We start from the raw sequence: 24178 nt of genomic DNA, 5'->3' as shown, positions 1-24178 counted from the left end.
CAAGATGGATGCCGTTTTACAAAATGGAGTCTAAGGGGTCGGAACGGAAACTATGGTTTAGGGGTGTTGGCATCCCTCAATCATGACGCAAATGCATAGGGATGATGTCCTAATCATTATCGGTCCGTCGACACCAAATTCGTCCTGGTACGTCGATATTTTGTGGCACGGGTATTGGATCTCGATACCGGGATAACAGCAGGGTCCAGAATTTCAGAACCACAAACTCTCTCATTCGACGAAATTACACGCGCCTGCTACCATCAACCAGGGCTCTAGCCGGGCTCGGGCGGTGGATCAGTACACTAATTACACGCGCCTGATAACATCAACCAGGGCTGCAGCTGGGCCTCAAGCGGGGGAACACGTGCCTGCTAACATCAAACAGGCCTGCATCTGGGCCTCAAGCGGGGGAATACGCAAATGAGCGTGTCTGCGGGGACAATTACTGCAGCCTCTCCTACTCGCTGTCACCCAACTCTCTCATTAAACTGATTTACCCGCGGCTGATAACTCTCTCATTCAACGACATTACACGCGCCTGCTAACATCAACCAGGGCTGTAGCCGGGCTCAGGCGGCGGATCACTACACCAATTACACGCACCTGCTAAAATCAACCAGGGTTGCAGCTGGGCCTTCTCCGTCTCTATTCTAATGAAACAAAAAATGTTGTCTACCGCGAGATTTTAAAATAAATTGCCCTTGCCAAATACACACATTATACACATTCTATTTCATACCCGGACAACGTTGGGACGGGCTGCTAGTATTATATATATATATATATATATATATATATATATATATATATATATATATATATATTCTTTATTATGATATGAAGTATAGTTTGTTGCATTCACAATATTTATATTAACATTCGTACAAAATATAAAAAATATACAATATCAGATAAAACACAATCAAATAAAACAAAACAATGTCAAATATTGTTTCTATTCATATATAACATTTTGACCATATGTGATATTCGTCTACAGTCCCCTGATGAACAGGACTTCTATTGTCTATGTTCTCATTATTTCATGGTTAAAAACCCTTTCATTGCACACACTTTGATTGACCTCACGTGGAGATTGCAGTGTGCGTCTATGGATACACATATCAGAAATCATATAAAGGGCATTTTCTTCACTGGATGTCAAACAAGTCCGTAATCAGGTACACAACGTTAAAAAATAGAAACCGGAGAACAATACCTTGTTCAAGCATATTTACAACTTAGTATATTTTTAGCTTTGACTATCAGGCAAGAAGTGCCTTACAGCCATCAACACCAAAAAGGATCGCTGAAATCACTAAATTAATAGATACAAGAAGCCAACTTTAATCTACTGTGGCCCATTTTCCTGACGAAGGCACAGCTCAGTGCCGAAACGCGCGTCGAACGCAAGAGATCATTACTTGTGTGCCACAGCGTTTTTTCCTCATTATCATTGCGTTTATCTGAAATGTAGAATAGTTGCAATTTTTAATGTACACTAGTTTCTTTGAAGTATGAATGAAGATGAATGATTGAGTTTGTATGGGACACTGTCTTTTTAAAGAAATTAATTCTCTTATATTATCATCAACAAAAATTGTCTATTTTTTAAAACATATCCAGATATAATTGATTCTCCTTTCATCCATATTGTTTTGCTATTAATTGTTGAAATTTTAGTTATGTTTATAATTTGGTACACTAGATTGATTAGTCCCTGCCTTAAGGAACAGTACCCTTCCAGCAGGGGGCCTCTCTCTTTGCAACATACACACTTCGATTGATTTCAGTTATAATCGTGGTACAAATTAAATCTATAAATATTGTTAAATTATTGCTCGTGAATATACACATCAACATCACCTTAAACATGTGATTACAAACCTGTGTTTCCAAGAAACTGCTGACACGACATTTCGGCAGATCTTAGGATCAAATCCCCACGTTCTTCAGGACAAATATAAAAAAATCTAATGCTTGTATCTTTTGTACAGAATAAGCGTTAAATCTAGGAGAAAGAAAACAAATACAACCCTAACGAGATTCAAGTTTAGGTTCCCGTCTATGCTTGATTCAGTGCAGACTAATGCCAAACTAGATTATAAATTATCTTTATTGCATTGCACTGGGTCAGGGGCTCTTAAGCATGAAGCAATTGTGTGATGGTATCAAATACGAAGAGTTTGACCCGCCCGCCTTGGCGAAAAGTAACAGGATTATCCTATAAAATTTGTAGTGAAAGCTAGCAAGGCAAACAAGTGGCAAGAGTTCCACTTGGAAGCTCCACCTGGGGAAAGCACACAGTGGAGAAGTAGAAGCAGGTATGGCAGATTTACGAAGTTGAGTAATACAGCGCTTTGGTAAGAAGATGAAACTAATTACCAGTGAAAGCTGCGTTAGTACAACGGACTGGAATTGAAAAAACTGCTGTTTTCTAAAACTGGAATTACTATACTTGCAACTTTACCATGCGCATTCTAACAGAGAATACCACCGCCGTCTTCAAAACACATGGTAAATTTCAAATTACAGAGACTCAACCGTGATCAAGGCTCAGATAGAGCAGAAACACATTGCCTAGTGTGCAGCCTGTCACATATCTTCTAGGAAAATAAAGTGCTGTAAACGTGTGCAGTTGGTATTAGGCATACTTCTTTTTCAGATGTTGAGAGAAGTGTGTGCAGTGATGTTTACGCTGGTGGCTGTTAAGAAGGAAGCAACTGTGTGGTGGTATTAAATAACAAGAGCCTGACACTCCCATCTTCGCCAAAAATAACAGAATTTTCCAATAAAGTTTGTAGTGAAAGCTGGCAAGGGAAACAGATGGGAAGAGTTCCACTTGAAAGCTGCACCTGGAGAAAGCACACAATGGAGAAGTAGAAGCAGGTATGGCAGATTTGTGTACTTGAGTAATACAGCCCAAGCGGCCCTGCTAGTGTCTGGGGTGAGTGTATGACATTACAATGCATACATTTACAACACATGCATTTACAAAGCAGTTTTTACATCGCAACATCCTTTACAACTCATTCCATTACATCACATGACAGTACATCGCATTTTTAGAAACTACCTTAACAACGCATTCCACAACATTGCATACTACCTTTACAAATGCATACTATTACAATGCTAATTCCTAACTGTAACATATCTGAAACCTATGTTTTTTTCAGTGAATTTCAAAGGTTTTTTAAATGCTAATTCCTAAATATAACATGTCTGAACCCTATGGTTTTTTCAGTGAATTTCAAAGGTTTTGTAAATGACAATTTTTAAATGTATTAATTGTTATTTTTATTTTTTTTATACTGGTTTTCTACATTTTTTAAAACAATTTATTTTTAGATATTTTATTTTGTAAATTATATTATAATTACATTATACATTACATTACAAAATATACTTTCTCAGAATGAATTACTTTAGTATAAATACTTGGCAAATAGGTAAAAGACTTCTAAGTACAGTAGTTACAGTTGTTGTAATGCGCAACACAATTTCAGACACAATGCAACATTGAGGTCAATGGGAATTTCTAGTTAAATGCAACTAGTTACATTTTGGATTACTTTTCTAACCACAGGACTGGATCCTAGATTCAGTCCTGGGACATCTCCTGTAAACAGTTGAGTGAAAGCGTTTTGGTTGCAGTAGTGATTTTTAAGGAATATTATTGTATTTTAAAAGTTGACACCGAAACCTTTTCACATAGGATCACCAATGTTATCCTATGGGAGGAAATTCACTTATCAGATCAGGCAAGTAGTGTTAACGTTACTTTTTCTTACTCAGTGGTGGATCCTGGATCCAGCACGGGTGCATCTCCTGTAAACAGACAAAAGAATGTTTTTAGGTCATACAGGCAATTTTTATTTGTGAAAATAGACACTTGGAAACTTTTCTGGTGAAAACCAGACAATGGATTCCTATGGAAGGAAATACAAGTTACTGGTAAGTATGGCTAGAATTACTTATCATGGTACGTTCTGGGCTAAAAGATGCCGCACTGGGTTCTCTCCTGATAACAGGTGAGTAAATTGGAATTCGTTGTTCGGATGATTTTAGGTGAATATTTAAAAGTTCCAAAACTCCACAGTGAAACCAGTCAATGTTAGCCTATGAAAAGAAATTCAAGTTAAGGGTAAGTATGGTTAGAATTACTTTTCAGGATCAGTACTGGGCTCAAAGATGCAGCACTGAGGTCTCTCCTGATAACAGGTGAGGAAATCGGAATTCGTAGTAAATCCAGTAAGCACCACAGAGCTGCGTAGCAGACAGATGTAAAAAGGGGCACAGCCTGCACCAACTCTCTCCAACTTAAAACGCGCCACAGGGCGCGTTTGCACAGTGATGAAGGAAGGAGGCGTGGCCTAAGCTGATATGTCTGCAAGCACACCCTGTGGCGCATTTTAAGTTAGAGAAGTAATTCCTCCTCAATCCTGTGGGTCCCTGGGGGCCAACTAGCCCACCAGGTCCCTCCAGTATGCGCCAGGAGGCGGCGTTGCAGAGAGGTGTTCAGAGGCCACGCCCCTTTTCACAGCAATCTGCAACACAGCCCAGTGGCGCTTACTAGAGGTACCTGGTGGGCTAGTTGGCGCCCAGGGACCCTCAGTATTGACAAGGAAATAATTCCCCAACTTAAACCGCGCCACAGGGTGTGTTTGCACACATGTGAATTCAGGCCCCGCCCCCTCCCTTCACCACTGTGCAAAGGCGACCCGTGGCGTGTTTTAAGTTGGGGATGTAAGTCCCTTTGCCTCCTGGGGGTCCCTGGGGTCCAACTAGCCCACCAGGTACCTCCAGTAAGCGCCACAAGGCTGCGTTGCAGAGAGGTGTAAAAAGGGGCATGGCCTGGAGCACCTCTCTGCAATGCAGCCCTGTGGCGCTTACTGGAGGTACCTGGTGGGCTAGTTGGCCCCCAGGGACCCCTAGTATTGAAGGGGAATTAATTCCCCAATTTAAAACGCGCCACAGGGCGCGTTTGCAGAGTGTCTTTTTGTGAGTGGGCAGGGCCTAGGGACGATCACATCTTTTAAAAAAAAACAATTTGAAAGGTGGACTGTGTGGCCCCCCTTCCTTTTACTATTTTGGGCCCTGGGGATCCCATCCTCCAGGGCCTGACCCTCAAATATATATTTTTTAATTTTTTTATGGGAAGGGGGCCGCGTGGCCCTCCTCCCGTGACCAATTCCGGGACCCGGGGACCCCATTCCCCGGGGCATGGCCAATGTATTTTATTTTTTTATGGCGGGTCAGGCCACTTCAAGACCCCAGGGACCCCATCCCCCGGGGCCAGCCTTTTTTAAAAAAGTGTTATATTTTATTTCTTAATCGGGAGTGGGACTGCGAGGCCCCATACCGGGCCACTGGTTTTCCCGGGGACCCAATCCCCGGGCCAGGCCCGCACCTTTGGGGACTATGGGGGGTCCCCAATTCCACCACGGTCCCGCTGACTCCCCGCCTCCTGCGGGAGCCGGCATTGCTTTTCCATATGGGGAGCACCTAACATGCTGCTCCCCATATGGAAAAGCAATTTGCTTTGCTTCATTGAAGCGAGAGCAGGTTTCCCTGTTCTCGCTTCAATGAAGCAAAGCAGTTTGCAATGACAGGGTGGGAGCCGCGATGCTCCCGCCCTGACATTGCAAACAGCAGTGTCCTGGGGGTGGGCACCCCAGGACACTGCAGGAGCCGGACCTGGGGGGTAGAGGTCCCCAGGGCCAAGACAAGGCTCCAGGAGGAGGGGCCACGCGGCCCCCCTCCCACATTTTTCAGAGCCCCCGTTTCCAAATATTTTTAAGACCCAGGGGGTGGCAGTCCCTGGGGCAGGGGGGCCTGAGAGCCCCTCCACCCATTTGGAAGAAGCCCCGGGGGGTGGCGGTCCCCAGGGCTGTGCGGGGCCCAGTGAGCCTCCTGCATACATTAAATTAGTGCCCCGGGGCTGGGTGGGCCTGAGAGCCCCCCACCCATGTCAAAGAAGCCCCGGGGTGGCAGTCCCCGGGGCTGCGGGGCCCCGTGAGCCCCCCGAATACATTAAATTAGAGCCCCGGGGGTGGCGGTCCCTGGGGCTGGGGGAGCCTGAGAGCCCCCCACCCATGTCAAAGAAGCCTTGGGGGGTGGCAGTCCCCAGGCTGCAGGGGGCCCCGTGAGCCCCCGCATACAGGAAACTAGAGCCCCGGGGGGTGGCAGTCCCCGGGGCTGGGGGGCCTCAAAGCCCTTCAGCTTATGTTTTAAAGCCCCGGGGGTGGTGATCCTCGGGGCTGGGGGGCCTGAGAGCCCCCCCACCCATTTTGAATAAGCCCCGGGAGGTGGCGGTCCCCGGGGGTGCGGGGGCCCTATAAGCCCCCGCATATATTAACTAGGAGCCCCGGGGTTTGGAGGTCCCCGGGGCAGTGTGTGGGGGATTGGGACCCCCCCACATTTTATTTTGTAATAATGCCCCCGCGATATGATCCTCCCGGGGGCAAATTACCATATTTACCACGGGAGACCGCGTTTCTTTTTTTTCCATTGCTAGGATGCACAGATCCTACGCGCATCCCGCAATTTAAAAAATATATATATATATTTTTGGGCCCTGGGGGTCGTTGTGGGACCCCCTGAGCAGGCCTAGGGGGTCAGGGTGTGTCTACCCTGCCCCCTTTTCACGTTTTGCGGTGTTTGTTTTAGATTTTCTGCAGAAGATGGCTGCCAACACTTCCTGATTTTCACTGTTGACAGCCAATTAGCATACAGCTCGTGCACAGCAGGGTGCGTACAGGCTGCGCTTAGGGTACGCGGATAGATACGCGGATCCACGGTGCCCATAGATATATAAATGATTTTAACTGTCATTTTCTCAGGAACTACTGAACGGATTTACACCAAATAAGCAAAAGGCACGAGTCTGAACCAAGGACTTCCTCCTTGCCACATTTGGTGGAATTCCGTTCAGCAGTTCGGGCTGTAGCTGCATCTAAAGGTCCTATGGGAAATTGCATGGGAAAAATGGGTTTTGGGAGCCCCTTTTTTTCACGGCCCCCGCTTGACGAATCACCCCCAAACAGGATAGGAGCAGATCGGAGCTGGCCAAAAGTTTGGAAAATTTCGCGCAGATTCGTCAATTGGCGCCAAAGTTATTCCAAATAGAATGTTGCGGTTTCCTATGGGTAGAAGGTCCTAACTATAACTATCTACTGGCGACTGCCAGTAGATAATAGGTATACCTCATCCCCTGCTGGTCATCCAGCCGCGTCCACCTGGTGAGGCCAGTGCAAGGCAACAGAGCGCAGGATCCCTCTATAAATGAAAGACAGCACCCGCGCTACAGTGTAAGTGAAAACCTGACTCCAGAAAGGTAATCCAAAATAAGTACACACACACACACACATATATATATATATATTCACTGAAAAAACCATAGGTTATAGACCATATATAGTTAGGAATTAGCATTTACAAAACCTTGAAAATTCACTGAAAAAACCATAGGTTATAGACCATATATAGTTAGGAATTAGCATTTAAAAAACCTTATTTTACTCACACAAAACCATTGAAATTCCATATATAGTTAGTTGCACTAACTATATATCGCGCACCCGCAATCCACTGCTGATCATGTCACATATTACATCATTCATGACATGGTCAGTGACATCACTGATGACATCACTGATGACATCTCAAATGACATCACTGATGACATCACTGATGACATCTCATTTGACATCATTCTTGTGCTAATACGATAAACCTCTTCAGACTCTAATATAACCTTAGATACACTCAGTGTATACAGACACTCACACACTGTCACTCATCCATGGAGTTACTCACACACCTAGTCAGTCATGCAAAGAAACAATCTCACCTCCATTTCCTTAACTATACAGTTATACACACCTTACTTATTCAAGCATATACTAACACATATTTACTCTCTTACACAATCCCTGATACAAGTTCACAATGATCCATACAGCCACTCACACATTCAGTGGCTCTCATGCACAGTTAATTATATATGCCAACTCTCACATGTACTGTGTTTTACATATGTACTTACTATGACATGTAGCATTGAGATATCCATTCACTCATCAATACACTCATGCACACAGTCAACTGCCCATGTAGCTGTTTCCACATGCACTCTTGAACTCATACACCTAGTGAATCAACTGCTGACACATCTATGCACAGAGTCACACACCTCCCAGCCACCCCCACACAAACTCAATCTCCCATACAAATACTTGGGCAACCAATCAATAACACATATAGCCTCTCGTATAGCTAATGATCAACACATGCAGCAGTTTACATCACAACAGACATACTGATGCACACATTCAGACTGTTTAGTCACTAACCCATGCATTTAGTACGACACATTTATTCACTCACTCACAGTCAGTCACGCACCTACTAAATCCTTCATCCAGACACTTATACATCCACTCATTCTTCAATATATCAAACATATTTAAACTTTACAGAAACACACAGTCACTGGATGATGTCATCAGTGATGTCATCAGTGATGTCATTTGAGATGTCATCAGTGATGTCATCAGTGATGTCATTTGAGATGTCATCAGTGATGTCATTTGAGATGTCATCAGTGATGTCATCAGTGATGTCACTGACCATGTCATGAATGATGTAATATGTGACATGATCAGCAGTGGATTGCGGGTGCGCGATATATAGTTAGTGCAACTAACTATATATGGAATTTCAATGGTTTTGTGTGAGTAAAATAAGGTTTTTTAAATGCTAATTCCTAACTATATATGGTCTATAACCTATGGTTTTTTCAGTGAATTTTCAAGGTTTTGTAAATGCTAATTCCTAACTATATATGGTCTATAACCTATGGTTTTTTCAGTGAATTTCAATGGTTTTTTAATAGCAAATATCATAAGCTGTCGAATGTCAAGTACGTGGTAAGTGAAAACATTTTCGTGTTTATGCACACTGATCTGCTTTGAATGGTGCCCCCCCCCCCCTCATTTCTATTAGGAGTACTCTCTCTTTGCAGATAGTGAAAGGTAGTTAACGCAGGCCTTTGCCCCCATTGTAATCCGTCGTGCCTGCTTCTCTCTCCATTTGATTGATTGTTATCCAAGTATTTACTGTTTTAGAATTAGTTCTCTTTGGTTCATTCTCTATTTACAAACAAACACAGAGTCGCAATACTCTGTTTAGTCTTTGCAGATAACGAAAAATCGTGTAAAAAAAAAGAAAAGGAATCGAGCAAAATCAGTAGGCCACTAATGGGATTTCTTTTTGACCTCGCTAAAATAGAAACATTAGGAACAACCCCTCATGACAAATACAAAACTAGTGAGATGAACTGAACTCCACACAATGATGGCTGCAAAACAGCTCGGCTCCGCCACCCACCCCGCCCAAAATAACGATAAAGAACGGCTGCCATGATTGGTTGCGGAATGACCACGACGGAGCTACGAAATGGTGCTGCTCTCATGCTAACCCCAGCTTCAGTCTGAAACATCCAGAAACACTGTAGACTACCAATTCGATCAGTTCCGGTAGCGCCCCAATGTAACCCGGTAGAGAAGAACTAGCCCTCCCCTCTTTGACTGATGGTTCTTGTTGCCTGTCCCTTCTGTTGTCATTTAACAGAACTATTTAGCCTGCTGAAAGGGGTTGTGTTCCGACCGCTGGTTGGTGGAGACATTTTGACTATATTCTGTACCTGCGTTGTCGCGTAATGCGTCATATGACGCGCCGCGTTAGCGCATCCGGAAGTCATCCGGGGCGCGCAGCGCGTAACGTAAGCATAACAAGTCATGTGACTTGTTAATAAAACTTTTCATTGGTTCATTTTACTTTTCTTATTGTAATGATGAAAGGCTTGGTCATATGACCTAAAAATTACGCTTTTCATTACTTCCGAACATTATTTTTTCTTAAATATATGTTATAATGTTCCAGGCTAATGTACTTTCCCGGAAATTTTACAACTGTCCTGCAAGTAAAATATATTCTTTTTTCGAGAAAAAGAGCGTTTCTTCGTCCCATGACGGAGCCGTTGAGCAAAAGAGGGTCGACCTGCTGTCTTAGTCGCCGATAAGCCTGAATATGAGATTCTTATCGATCACTTTATGTTGCAGGAATAGAAAACACAACAGCCCTTGACCATTTATCTTTACTGCGTTCCTTCGTATTATACCTTTTACCCTTCATGTAATTGGTCTGCTTTATTTCACTTGCCTTTTAATGATTCTAAAACAGTCACTATTATTAAAAACTTTACCAATGTATATACTACTACCATGTTTTCTTTTAAAAACCTTTATTGTGAAAATTTCATTATACAAATACGAGCCTATAACCACGTGGGCCTGCCACAGAGCAAACTGTAATCGTATATGATGAATAGACATTTACACTGTAGAGGAACGTAACGGGCGAGCCATTAGGTTGCAAGAACTAAGGTGTCTAACAGTTACGGAATCGGTGGACGTACATTTTATAATTAAAATACGACAGGGCCAGTTACAATAAAATTATCTAGATATACATTTGCGGGCAAGTACCATGGGTGACGTTAATTCGAACTTTCAACAGTACAGTAATCAATAACACATCAGAACTTAATATCAATAGGGATGTCGAAATATTCAATCAATTCTCGTCCCCGCCCGCCATGTGCTTCAAAACTGCATACGTATCTCGTGATTTCAAGGTTCTGCAACCAGTACACAACAAGGAGTTACGAGTCCCATTTATTCCGGCGCCATTTTGGGCGAGGACGGGCAGGTCCAGGATATAGTCAAAATGTCTCTACCAACCATCGACTATGATGATGTTCATATGCTGTATTTATTAGAGTAACACTCATCTGTCCACATGAAATTAATTTGCCACAATCTAAACATGTCATTTTAATCTTTCCAAAGTTCTTCTAAATATTTGGGACCGTTTCCCTTGCCTCTGAAGCTCTCAGTGCCACTTCTTTGATGAATGTACTAGCAGGTCAGGGGTTCTCCTCCAAATCTCTCTTTTATGCAGCACTATAATTAATTGGTGCCACCTCTCCATATGACGATGCATGGTATAGTTACCACAACTATATTTTTTTTCGGTTCCTCTGGAGAGTTCATCGTGGCAGATGAAGCGTGTAACGTACCGGGCATTTACCTTTTTTTGCATGTACAGGAAAGGAAAAAAAAATCGAGCGTCCGAGTTCTAAGGTGTCCCAGGGCCATTTTAGTGGACCAGGCCCAAATCCAAAGAACAGGCCGCCATTTTGAGAGTCCTCTTGCAGCCGCCTGTCGCTGTAGCATCAAGAGCAGCCGAAACTCAGCTGAATGGCAACTGAAACGGTAAAGGGGCGCCCCACTACAGCAGACGAGCCTCCACCTAGGAAGGCCCATTCACGCCGGCTCCCCCCCCCTTCGGGCACCCCACGCCGTTATTCGGAGCAGTATTGTAGGATGGCCACACCAGTGCGGCAACTTGCTAGACATCACCTCGGTGGTAACCGAATCTCAACGCCTTGTGGTGGCTCCTATTCAGAAAACATTGTTATGCTGCCTTCGACCTATTCGCCGCAAGTGCGCACACAACTCAACTGCATAGCTTGCTAGACACCACCTCGGTGCCATCCGGATCTTGGAATGTCAGCACCTTTTGGTGTCTTCTCTTCAGAAAATATTATTGCGCTGCCTTTGGCCCCATTCGCACATCAGTCCGCTACTGACGCCATCTCACAGGCTAATGGGGCGCCCCACGCCGACTTTCAGCATTGTAGAATAACCACACCAGTACAGCAACTTGCTAGACATCACCTCGGTGCCATCCGGATCTCGGCGCCCCACTGCAGATGAAGTGCCTCTCAACTATGAAACCACCACGGTGACATCCGGATCTTGGCGCGTTGTGCTGCCTTCGGCCTATTCGCACATCGGTCCGCTACTGACGCCATCTCACAGGCTAATGGGGCGACCCACGCCGGGTTTCAGCATTGTAGGATGACCACACCAGTACAGCAACTTGCTAGACATCACCTCGGTGCCATCCGGATCTCGGCGCCCCACTGCAGATGAAGTGCCTCTCAACTATGAAACCACCACGGTGACATCCGGATCTTGGCGCGTTGTGCTGCCTTCGGCCTATTCGCACATCGGTCCGCTACTGACGCCATCTCACAGGCTAATGGGGCGACCCACGCCGAGTTTCAGCATTGTAGGATGACCACACCAGTACAGCAACTTGCTAGACATCACCTCAGTGCCATCCGAATCTTGGCATCTCAACGCCTAGTGGTATCTTCCATACAAAAAATATTGTTACGCTGCCTTTGGCCCCATTCGCACATCAGTCCGCAACTTAGACACCACCTCGGTGCCATCCGGATCTTGGAATGTCAGCACCTTTTGGTGTCTTCTCTTCAGAAAATATTATTGCGCTGCCTTTGGCCCCATTCGCACATCAGTCCGCTACTGACGCCATCTCACAGGCTAATGGGGCGCCCCACGCCGACTTTCAGCATTGTAGAATAACCACACCAGTACAGCAACTTGCTAGACATCACCTCGGTGCCATCCGGATCTCGGCGCCCCACTGCAGATGAAGTGCCTCTCAACTATGAAACCACCACGGTGACATCCAGATCTTGGCGCGTTGTGCTGCCTTCGGCCTATTCGCACATCGGTCCGCTACTGACGCCATCTCACAGGCTAATGGGGCGACCCACGCCGAGTTTCAGCATTGTAGGATGACCACACCAGTACAGCAACTTGCTAGACATCACCTCGGTGCCATCCGGATCTCGGCGCCCCACTGCAGATGAAGTGCCTCTCAACTATGAAACCACCACGGTGACATCCGGATCTTGGCGCGTTGTGCTGCCTTCGGCCTATTCGCACATCGGTCCGCTACTGACGCCATCTCACAGGCTAATGGGGCGACCCACGCCGAGTTTCAGCATTGTAGGATGACCACACCAGTACAGCAACTTGCTAGACATCACCTCAGTGCCATCCGAATCTTGGCATCTCAACGCCTAGTGGTATCTTCCATACAAAAAATATTGTTACGCTGCCTTTGGCCCCATTCGCACATCAGTCCGCAACTTAGACATCACCTCGGTGCCATCCGGATCTTGGCATCTCAGCGCCTTGTGGTGTCAGTCAGAAAATATTGTTGCGCTGCCTTTGGCCCCATTCGCACATCGGTCCGCTACTGACGCCATCTCACAGGCCAACGGGGCGCCCCACGCCGACTTTCAACATTGTAGGATGGCCACAGAAGTGCGACAACTTACTAGACACCACCTCGGTGCCATCCGGATCTTGGCGCGTTGTGCTGCCTTCGGCCTATTCGCACATCGGTCCACTACTGACGCAAACTCACAGGCCAACGGGGCGCCCCACGCCGACTTTCAGCATTGTAGGATGGCCACACCAGTGCTGCAACTTGCTGGACACCACCTCGGTGCCATCCGGATCTTGGCGCGTTGTATTGCCTTCGGCCTATTCGCACATCAGTCCGCTACTGACGCCGCCTCACGTGCCAACGTATTTTCTCCGCATTTTATACCCTATGCCGCATAACAGGTCATGTGACTTGTTTATAAAACTTTTCATTGGTTCATTTTACTTTTGGTTTCCTAATGATGGAAGACTTGATCATATGACCTAAAAACAACACTTTTCATTGGATGAAAACTTTTTTTTCCCCCCAAACGATGAAAGCCCCACCTTGTTTCTGGATGTTTCAGACTAAACTGGCGTCAGCATGAGAGCACCACCATCTCGTAGCTCCGTCGTGGTCATTCCGCGAGCAATCATGGCAGCCGCTCCCCACCAGAAGCCTGCAGGAGTCGGGGCCCCCAAAACTTTTGATGAATTCTCAAGGCGGAGGGGACGCTTTCGAGAATGGGGTCCAAGACCTAGCAGACAAGCGTCCGATTTCCAAGGTGTCCCAGGGCCATTTCAGTGGACCACGCCCAAAAAGGAAAGAGCCTGCCGCCATTTTGAGAGTCCTGTGGCAGCCGCCTATCGCTGCACCGCAAGAGTGGGCGCAACTCAGCTGAATGGCGGATTTTGACACAGTGGACCAAAAGCGGACGGAATGGCAACTGAAACGGTAAAGGGGCGCCCCACTAAAACAGATGAGACTCCACCTGGAGAGGCCCGTTCACGCCACCTCCCCCGGGGCGCCCCACGCCGTTATTCGGAGCAGCATTGTAGGATACCAAAACCAGTGCGGCAACTTACTGGACATCACCTTGGTGCCATCGTTCTGCTGCCTTGGAACTATTCGCACAACAGTTTGCTACTGATGACCCACCCCCCGCGACGCCCCACGCCGTTATTTGCTGGGTGGCAACTTACTAGACATCACTTTCGTGTCATCTAGATTTCGGCGCGTTCTGCTGCCTTGGAACTATTCGCACAACAGTTTGCTACTGATGACCCACCCCCCGCCGGAAATCTGGACGTTGTGCTGCGTTGGGACTATTCGCACAGCCGACCGCTACTTCGTTGTTTTTCCCTAAAAATGTTTATATGTTATTACTATTTTTGTTTTCTTGTATATATTTATAAATTATTAAAGTTTTATAATCTTACTACTTTGTCGGAGTGCTATATATTTTTAATGTGACACATAATTGTAAAAACTTTGATGTACAAAGAGTCATCCCTGGAATCTTCCGCTTCACGCTCGGTCCCCTCCCCAATCACAATACAGGATGGTTTTCAGATAATAGCAACGCTTCTGCTGTGACGGATCTCATCGAGTGTGGGCCTTGATCTACTATAACTCCTTTGAAGAGGGGTGATTCTTTACAGCTGTGGCCATAAACTACATCTGCAGGGCTAGCTGATAGCCTAGGACCGGCCTGGACAATCGGACACAGAGGAAAAGGAGTGTCAGAGGGTGCGGTAGTGAATAGGGCGAAAGGGAGGTGTCGGGCGGGCACAGGGTGTGATTCTCAGGGAAGAGCAGCGCAGATGGGGGGAGGTTTATTACCCATGCATAAGACAGAGAGCGGGGGTGACCACTGCCTGGGTGAGATGCTTGCGAGGGTGGGGAGCCATGCTAAGGATCGACAGCGTGCACAGAGTGGGTCTGGTCAAGGCATCTAAAATGGCTGCCGTGCACGACAAAAGTGTGGCATTTGAAAAAAGACAAGATGGCGCAGACAATGTTTTTCAACACTTCCTGATTTCCTTCGAATCGAACGTTAACAGACGTTGGGGCATATTACCAAAGTTAAGCGATATTTATCCCTAACGATGCATTGCAAAGATTTTTTTACCGTCAGAAATTATCGCAGATAAACCTTGCTATTATCAAGGTTTATCGCAAATACGATAAAAAACGACCGCAATGCATTAATATCGCTGAAAACTCAGCGATATTCATGCATTACCGAGCTAATGCTCTTAGCCATGTTATCCACCTCCCATTGGATAACATGGCTAAGAACTGCTCAGGGCAGCTGTTACTTTTTGGAGATATTCGCGCTTATCTCGAATATTTCCAAAAGTTGATAATAGGAGATAGCGATGTTAGCGACTGTTTCCAGTCGCTAACATCTTGGCATGCCCACTTTGCATGTCATTAGTGATAAATATCACTCACATGCAAAGTGGGACCCAAGATGGTCGCTATCTCCTACTAGCCGTCGCTAACTGGTGTTAGCAACAGCTAGGTAATACAGATATAATTTTATCTCCGCGAAGCGGAGCGCTGTTACAGATATATATCTTGTTTTTGAACGTTAATTTCTCAAAATGCACTGAAGCACATATATTGAGACATAGCAAAGGCACATCGGGCTACCAGTCCCTAATATTTTACCAAGTTTCGTGCAAATCCATTCAGCCGTTCGATTATTATTATTTGGGTTTTTTTTTGCCCCGCGGGGCCCTTTTAAAACCTCCACATCAAACGTAGGGGGTCAGCGAGGATCTACTATGCCCCCTTATGGTCATTTGCCCCTTCGCTTTGGCCTCCTCTTGTCTCTCGATCCTACCGAGAGACAAGATGGCGGCCGCTACGGACTTTTTGGAATGTTGACAGACGCCGGAGAGCCAATCAGCTTCGCTTCGCAAAGCTCCGTTGCGCGAAAAGTACGCGTCCTGGGACGCTGCCCGGTCCGCTGTTACAGATATATATCTTTTTTTAAACGTTAATTTCTCAAAATCCACTGGAGCACATATATTGAGACCTACAAAAGGCACATCGGGCTACCAGTCCCTACAATTTTGCCAAGTTTCGTGCAAATCCATTCAGCCGTTCGGGCTAAAAGTGAGGCCAACCGCCCTATGGAAAACTCAATGTTAAAAACACGTTTTGGGACCCCCCTTTTTTCTCGGCCCCCCCTTGACGAACCCCCCCCAAATTTTCAAAGGCTGCTCAGAAACAAAATGTGCCATTTTCCTGAAAATTTCAGCCAATTCCGTCCACAAACGGCAAAGTTATTAGACATAGAATTTTCAAAAAACCCATAGAGAAAAAATCCTAACTATATATACCTACTGGCGACCGCCAGTAGGTAATATATATATATATATATATATATATATATATATATATATATATATTCTTCTGCAGTAGGAGTAAATGATTAAATATATATGTATATATAGATACATAACTACATAGAAATGTTATACATGCATAGGGAAGATGATATATCGAGATTTTAAGTTGTATTGTACAAACTATAAAAACTTTACAAATATTGTTGGACCATGCACCAGAGGTCACTGAATTATTATAGTGTAGTGCTCTTTCTGTAGTTTAATTCTCAACTTTTTCAGCTTTTTTTCCAATGGTCAATTTGGTTTCACTGATTATTATAGACAATCCGTCTAATCTTATTTGGTGAGTTTTTGACTCGACTGATTCCTGTTATCGAACAAAAACTCTTGCCATTATTTCTGGATTTTTTTTTCCATTCCTGTTTTAATAGGAGAGGCAAAAAGAGAGAGGGCATTGAGTTGACTCTGCTTTTGAACGTAAAGATAAAATACCCTTTAGTGTACATGAAACCCTTTCAACTACATTAAACGCCAGACACACATTTGTGCTCACATTTCGCAGAAAACATTACTGCAGCCTCCGAGAAGGCAAATAATGTCTGATGGCGCGTAAGTAATCTGAATAATACCTGCAGAAAACTGCTCTCTCCTAATTATGATCAGACAAAAACTTAGCATAGCCCAGATACGGCCCTTAAATGGGCCATTAAATGTAGCTTTCTTCCAAGACAGTCATCTGCTAAATCTCAGACACAATTACAGTGCAGCTTCTAATCCTGCAAGACCTTTGATTCCTCCCTTTATCCTGACAGGCGATCGCGCAGAAGATGGTGTTCATGATATGTCTGAAGTGATTAAATGTAAGTGGAGGATGGATACACAAGGCACAGCAGGGGAAATGTGTACTCTGGCAGGCGGATTACAGCATGACCCTAAACTGTAATTAAATCCTTCAAAATTGCGAGCACCAGGAAGCAGCCGGTCTAAACATAGAGGATGTAGGTTGCTGAAAAGCTTAGGGCACAGATAGGTACACAAGTAGCCGTCTCCCGCGCAAGCAATCTGACTTTAATCCTGAAAACGCCAGCTTAAATTTATAAAAATACAAAAAAGAGTAAAAATAGGTAAGTTTGAAAACTTGCTGGCAAAATAAAAAAAACTGCACTCACAACTTTTGATTGATAATAAACATTTCCTTGTGTTTGGTGAGAGTGGCGACATTTGAATGGGTCGCTGGAAAGCATATTTATGAAGATCTGACGCATAACAATGTTTTTGGATTAAATCTATCATAGTCTGAAGGTGCAAAAATCTTGCCACAATAATTGCGGAGATGGGCAAATCAAACAATCAATCAATCAGGGTTGGTAAGGCGCAAGTGCTCACCCATGAGGGTCTCAAGGCACGGGGGCTCTTTTGAGTGCTGGGGTCACCCAAAAAGCTAGGTTTTGGGGTCCTTCCTGAACTGGGGCAATGTGGGAGATTGCCAGGATTGAGGAGGAGGGTGTTCCAGGCTTTGGCTGCGAGGTAGGAGAAGGACTTTCCTCCCGTTCTAGTCTTGCTGATACGTGGGATGGTGGCCAGTGAGAGCTGGGCTGATGAGTGGTGTCTTTTGGGTGCTTAGAAGGAGAGGCGGCTGTTCAGGTATGCGGGTCCGGTGTTGTGAAGGGCCTTGTTTGCGTGGGTGAGGAGTTTGAAGGTTATTCTTCTTTTGACTGGAATCCCAAACAGCTATTTCAGAAGCATTAACAAAACAAATACTTCTGCCCTTTAAGTGTTAATGCATGCTGTTGGACTTGGGCCTTCTGGCAGGGTCACCCCTGAACTTTTTGCCTTAAATTATAGTGATTTCTGTCCTTTGCGCACTTTGACACTGTGGCGCAGTGTAAAGTGCGTGCTCTCCCTGAGTGCGTGTGTGAGATTGGCCTGCCCTCCCATAGGAATGCATGGGGAATGTCTGTGTCCCTGGTAGTTCCTGATGCGTGAGGTGTGCATGGTCAAGTTTGGTATGTGTGAACTCGGGGGAGTGAATGCTGCGAGATGGTGTATGCAGCATGTATGTGTCTAGAAGGGAAGCGCCATTTCTAGACATGGCTGTACGTGTGCTGTGAGGGTGCTGGCGTGTGATTGGCTGGAGCTGGCTGGGATGCCAGGCTCCAGGAAGTCTGTGTGGGTCTGCCCCGGTGGTGAGTGGGAGATTAGCATGAGTGATGTGTGGGAGGAGTGTACCTGTGTCCTGGATGGGCTGGGTTTTCCCCACACAATGCTGGCTCCGCCCCCCTGTGGTGTGACTGATGACCCAAGCCCTGCCAGTGAATAAAATGGGTGGTTGGGCCATCAAGAGTGCTCCAGAACCAGCTGCGACTGGTTCTGCCCCCACCCTGCACCTAAAGACAAAGGGAAAAGGTGTATAAAAGAGGGGCTGTGACCCCATGAAAATGTTCTTGTTTGCTGCTTGAATCTTGCCAGGGGCGTGCTGCTGCTTGGGCTCAGGGATGGCTTGCCTCTCTGAGCCCTGCCCAGCCCCTGGACTTCTGATGACCACCTCCTGAAGGACTTTGTGGCTTTTTGTGCCTTCATAGCGCTGGGAGCGCTGTATTTTCCTTCCTAGCGCTTAGGAGCGCTTCCCATTGACCCCTGGTGCAGGAGAGCGGTATTCTGTGTGCCTAGCGCTGGGCGAGCGCTTTATTTGCCTCTTAGCGCTTGGAAGCGCTATTGATCTCAGCCGGTGCCCACCCGGCGTTATTTGCCCGTTTATTACTTAAAACGAGCGAGTGCCCACCTCGCTGTTTATTTTAATCTCGAGGGTGCCACCCCTCGTAAATACCCCCGAGATACACCGCCGCGGCCCGAGCGCCGCAAAACAGGAAGCCAGGCACTAAGGTGCCTGACGCGGGGCGGGATTTCCGGTTTGCCGGAGGAAGTCCCGCCCGCCGCCGCGCTGGGATTGGCTGCCGCCGACCGGAAGAGGATGGAGGCGGAGCGATGGCCGCCCGGGGCTCCGGTGAGGTGAGGAAAGCCCGGGGCAGCCAGCCAAGTGCAGCGCCGGTGTTGCGGGGCTCCCATGTAATGGAGGGAGCCCCGGCCAAGGAGGACCGCCCCCGCTGCAAGGAGCCGGTAAGTGAAGCCGGCCGGAGGGGGTGGTGGAGAGACAGAGTCAGAGCGGCCCCGTCTGGCAGCGGGCCGCTCCACCGTTGTTGAGTGTCCCCTGCAGAGCCCCAGGGAAGGGGGCCCTATGTTGTGGGTGCCTGCAAGGCATAGTGCCCCTCTCCTCATGTACTGAGCGGCCCCGATGGCAGCGGGCCTCTCCCACATTTTGGGCATTTTGTATTTAGAGCCAGAGAGGCTCCTGGGGCACTTTGCGATTTCGAGTCCCCCGGGCGGGACTCCAACGAAGAGGGCTCCACCGTGGGGCATTGGCTTTATGCAGGGCCTGCGAGGCTCCCACGTGGTGTGTGCAGCAGCATGGTCCCTAGAGCCTGGAGGGCTCAAAGTGCGCAATGAGTATTTCCAGAGCCGGTGGGCTCCCACCTATTGCGCAGTTTGGATTCAGTCTTGATTCCTGAGGGGCCAGTGAGGGCCCCTGGCGCAGATTTGTTTTCCAGCTGCCCAGCAATTAGTGGGCAGCTGCACCGTTTAGGTCTTTCTCTTTTAGGGACATGTACTATGGACTTAGGAGTGAGGCGCACTCCTTCATCCCTGGCCTTTCCCCAGCTGCGCAGCACTTAGTGCCAGCTGCCGCGTTTAGGCCCCCTGTTCTGTCCCTCAGCTGCCCAGCAAGTAGTGGGCAGCTGCTACGTTTAGGTCTTGGCGCAGTGGCGCAACCTGGACTTTGTGAGTTCTGCGCTAAAGGTGATTTATGCGCTAACTGAGGCTTAGATGCTGTTGTGATCTGTGTCCTATTGCTCTTGGGTGTTAGGAAATGTACAATGTGTAGTATGTTTTGCGCACCCTGTGTTCTGCACCTCTGAATGTGTTGTTGATACATTATGTGCCCTGTTCCTTACACCGCTGAACGTGTGTTGATGCGTCATGTGTTCCTTACACCGCTGAATGTAGGTTCTGCATCATGTGTTTTGTCCCCAGGTCTATGCCCCTACTTGTATTGTGATACTGAGGTGGTTGTTCTTGCTAGTGCAGGTGGTGCTAGTAAGGTCCTGGTTCCCTGCGTGACCTGTTCCTAGGGTGGTTAGGATTGCGTAGGGGGGACTTACCAGTTACCAGTGGGTACTGGTTTTGTGCTTTATGTCCTATTTTGTGTTACAGTGATCTTCTGTTATAAGTGATCCCAAGGGCTTGATACTAAGCTTGCCCCCTGACCAGAGTCCCAGGACCAGTGGACTCTATGGTGCCTTCCCTGCCAAATTGATGGGACTTGTCTGATCTCCCTGGGCCCCTGGGGCCTCGCTGAAGTGTGCCTCGCTCGTTCCCCTCGGCAGCTCGTGCCGGCAGCCCGTCCAAGCCTCGAGCAGCGCCGCTCTCCCCTGAGCCGCGCCGCTTCGCTGGGTCGCCCGCATCCTGCCTCCCCCTCCTCTTCTGAGCCGCACACATTGGTCGCCCCAGAGAAACGCTTGTACTGTGCCGGCAGCCCGTCCAAGCCTCGAGCAGCGCCGCTCTACCCTGAGCCGCGCCGCTTCGCTGGGTCGCCCGCTCAAGCTTACTAAGGAGGTCACTCGCATTATCCCGTGCAACCAGGACGGAAGGTACTGTCTGATAGGCTATGTTCTAAGTTCTAGGCCTACAAGTATTGTATTGTCACTTCTAAAAGTGCTGACTCCTGGCAGTGGTCCAGGTGGCCCTGTCTTGTAAATAATCCCTTGTAAATTCTGCCCGTGCCTCTGGCACATTGTAAAGTGTGTTTTATCTAATGTGTTTTGGTGTAATACAAAGGCTATTTTTATATAAACCTTGTGTGGAGTTTCCTTTGTGGTGGGCCTTTGGGTGTTGTTGCTGGGGTGCGTGCGCAAATACTTAGCCTACATCGCCTCCAAGTTTAGCCTTGCTGCTCGCGCCACGTTACCTAGAGGGTGAGTAGGGGTTATCTTGGCGTGTAACTCCCTTGCCCTGACTTGGGAGTGGTGGTCTCTGACTGACTTTGGCGAAAGCCCTGGCCAGCCAGGGATCCCATTTCCAACATTGGCGGCAAGCGGTGGGATAAGGATTTGTGTTTGCGTTGTACCTTAGTAGCAGCTGGCTACACCACAAAACTCTGCATTTTAGATAAAAACATTTTGGGGATTATTGTTTAAGTTTGCTGAAAATGTCATTTCTGTGGAAATGTGTTTCTTGTGCACTTTGAGTTAGGTGTCCCTAGCTCGGGAGGGTAGATCATCCCCCTATGTGCAGTGTGTTTTCTGGATTCACCAGAAGGGTGGGATCCAGTGGTGGCAGCATAAGTGTGTCCAGTGCATGTGTCCCCCGTCCCTGCCCTGGAGTAATGGTACCTGTGTCAAGTGTGGTCAGGTTGAGAAGTCAGGGGTGGTAGAAACTGCCTTACCAGTCTGGGGAGGGGTGTGTGTGGATGAATGGTGTGTGGCACTGGACGTGTTTGTAAGTTCTCTGGATGGGGAGCTTGCTGAATGCTTGTTTTGTTCAGATACCTAAAGTCCTGTGTGTTGAACTTTCCCCAAGAACGTCTGCAGATAGTGGAGCCTGCTTTTTGATTTCTGTGGTCTGTTGAGAGACAGAATTTTGGAGTTGGTAATGTTCTGGGAGGAGAGAGGCATAGGGGATGGAGTGATTCCAAAAGGAGTGTCTGAGGTGTCTTCCAGCCCAGCGAGGTGGAAGAGGTTCAGTGTAGCCCAGCTAGGTCTCGGTGTAGGGGCTCACGTCCTGTCTCAAGAGGAGAAGGAGTGGGTGGGACTGCATGTCTCCAGGTGCCCGAAACCCAGTGTCAGGGCCTGGAGTGTTTCTGAAGGGAACATCAGGTCGGGGGCCTAGGCTGTACCAATAGGTCATTTGAGGAGGATCTTCCAGAGTGTCTGGAGAACGTGGAACCTCTGTAACCAGGGTTCCAGTAGTTCTGGTGTCTGGCAGTACCGCTCCAGTTGGGAGGGTGCAGAAGTCCAGATGGAGGGGTGCGAGGGGGATAGGTTCCCCAGTGGAAGAACCAGTGGGTCAGGGGCCAACCAGAAGGGTTGTGTCGCCAGGGAGTGACCATGATGATGCCACTTCTGTCCTGAGTGTCAGGCAGACTTGTACACGACACATTAGTTGTGTCACCCTCAAGGAAGTCCTGGTGCGCCAGGCATCTGACCAAAGGGTACGTCCCTCGGTTGGGGAGCCAGTAGCCGGTGTTTCCGGATCTGGACGTCAGGGCAACTGTATGTAGTGTCCTGAAGTTACAAGAGGGAACTCCTGCCTGATGAGAAGGAACCGGGTAAGCTGTATGGGGTATTGACCTGCAGTGGTTGCCTTGCTGCTGAAGGAGGAGAGAAAGTCTTAGATTTTTGTTTCCAACTTGTAGAAGTCCTGGTGCGCCAGGCATCTAACCAAAGGGTAGCGTCCCTAGGTTGGGGAGCCAGGGTCAGGTGTTGCCTGTCCTGGACGGCAGGGCGACTGTAGCCAGTGTCCTGGCCGGTTTGTCTTCTAGGGGTACCCCTGTGAACACAGGTGGGGCTCATCTTAAGTGAAGAGACCCTGTGTTTCCCAGAAGGGGTGGTACAGGCCTAGCAGGGATCTTTAGGGTTCTTGGCTGAGTGTTGTGGTACTACCCTGAGAGCAGGTGGGGCCTACCTTAAGTGGAGGGACCCTGTTCTACAGTGGGAGGGTGCAGAACTCTGGAAGGGGGTCAGAGGAAGTCTGACCCCTGTGCATCCGGTGAATGTGGACTCCCGGTGGGAGAGTTGTGTTCTGGAGGGTGCTTCAGAAATAGAGGTAGGGTGGGGCATTCCTGCCCGTGACCTCTGGTCAGCCTGAGGGTGCGGACCCTAGGTTGGAGGATCAGTGGTAGTTTGGAACTACACTGAGAGGGAGTGGAGAATGGCTAGTGCAGGCCAGGGGTTACTACCCCCCACTCTGTGGATTGGCATGGACCAGTGGTATCTGGGTGGCCGAGGGCCTGGTCCTAGCCGTGGACAGCTAAGGAGTACCAGTGGGGTAGCCTAGTTGGGCCTGTGTTTTTTTTAAGGATGTGCTTGTCTTATGGATCAACTTGGCGTAGAACCGGAGGGTGTCCCTGCAGTGCGGGCCCGCGTCCGTGTTCTATCGCCCCAAGCAGGGAAGTCCATCACGGTGGTGATTGGCCTACCCTGCGTTTTGGCTGGAAGGGGGTCGTGTTGGACTTGGGCCTTCTGGCAGGGTCACCCCTGAACTTTTTGCCTTAAATTATAGTGATTTCTGTCCTTTGCGCACATTGACACTGTGGCGCAGTGTAAAGTGCGTGCTCTCCCTGAGTGCGTGTGTGAGATTGGCCTGCCCTCCCATAGGAATGCATGGGGAATGTCTGTGTCCCTGGTAGTTCCTGATGCGTGAGGTGTGCATGGTCAAGTTTGGTATGTGTGAACTCGGGGGAGTGAATGCTGCGAGATGGTGTATGCAGCATGTATGTGTCTAGAAGGGAAGCGCCATTTCTAGACATGGCTGTACGTGTGCTGTGAGGGTGCTGGCGTGTGATTGGCTGGAGCTGGCTGGGATGCCAGGCTCCAGGAAGTCTGTGT

Source organism: Lissotriton helveticus, chromosome 12, assembly GCF_964261635.1.
Source record: "Lissotriton helveticus chromosome 12, aLisHel1.1, whole genome shotgun sequence".
NCBI lineage: Eukaryota > Metazoa > Chordata > Amphibia > Caudata > Salamandridae > Lissotriton > Lissotriton helveticus.
This window is presented reverse-complemented; position numbering follows the sequence as displayed.